The sequence below is a fragment of the Schistocerca americana genome, chromosome 2 (assembly GCF_021461395.2).
Source record: "Schistocerca americana isolate TAMUIC-IGC-003095 chromosome 2, iqSchAmer2.1, whole genome shotgun sequence".
NCBI classification, from domain to species: Eukaryota; Metazoa; Arthropoda; class Insecta; order Orthoptera; family Acrididae; genus Schistocerca; species Schistocerca americana.
The window spans coordinates 1,112,860,463-1,112,861,654 of NC_060120.1; positions in this window are offsets into that span (position 1 = coordinate 1,112,860,463).

The following is a 1,192-nucleotide window of genomic DNA, read 5'->3' on the forward strand; positions in this document are numbered from 1 at the left end:
CCCAACTGAATTCGGGGCTCATCTGACCAAGCAGCACATGGTTTACTAGTCACCTAGGGCCAACCGATATAGTTACGAGCCGAGGAGAGGAACTGCAGGCGATCTTCTGTTAGCAAAAGCATTCACGTCGGTTGTCTGTTGCCATAGCCCATTAATACAAAATTTCGCCGCCTTCTACTGACGAATACGATCGTCGTTTGTCCCACATTCATTCCGGCGATCGCTTCACGTAGTGTTGCTTTCGATTCTACGCAAACGTCGCTGCGCTCATTCGTTAAGTGTAGGTCTCCATTCTGAGAGGAAATGCCGAAATTTAGCATTCTTGGCATACATTTGACACTGTGCATCTCGGAATATTGAATTCCTTGACGATTTACGAAATGCAATGTCCCGTGCGTGTAGCGGCAACTACCATTCAGCGTTCAAAGTCTGTTGATTGCCGTCGTGTGGCCATAATGACATCGGAAACCTTTCCAGATGAATCACCTGAGTAGAAATGCCAGCTTCACCAATGCACTGCCCTTTTATACATTGTGTACGCGGTACTACCGCCATGTGTACGTGTGCCCATCGCTATCCCATGACGGTAGTCGCCTTGGTGTACGTCGCCATAAGCCAGCCAGTTGCTCACTGCTATGCCGTGGGCACGAATCGATTCACACGTGCAGTCCTGATGAATATGAAGCGTCAGAAGTGAATACTACGGTCTGACAACTGTCTCCCCAGTCAGATCAGTGCGTGCATCAACGCCAGAGAGAGAGCAACGTCATACTGATAAATGTGCTAATTGTGCCAAGTTCTTCATAAATATGACTCGATTTTGTGATCACTGCAAATGTAGTGACTGACAATGAGCAATTTTTCACAAACACAACGTTTATTTATGTATGTTTACAAGGTTGATAACTGAACACAAAAGAAAGGTAACAATAACGATGCCTGGAAAAGTCTCCTAATTGACGCAAACAAAAGTTCACCTCTAGTTTTCCACAAAGGTTCGTGGTAACACATACTCTAGTAAAAGACCAATTCAGAGACGAAGACCACGAGGTCGGCATCCGGAGTGAACTGAACTTCGGGGCTGGTTCTAACCCCTACATCTACACCCATACTCCGCAAGCTACCTGACGGTGTGTGGCGGAGGGTACTTTGAGTATCTCTATCGGTTCTCCCTTCTATTCCAGTCTCGTAT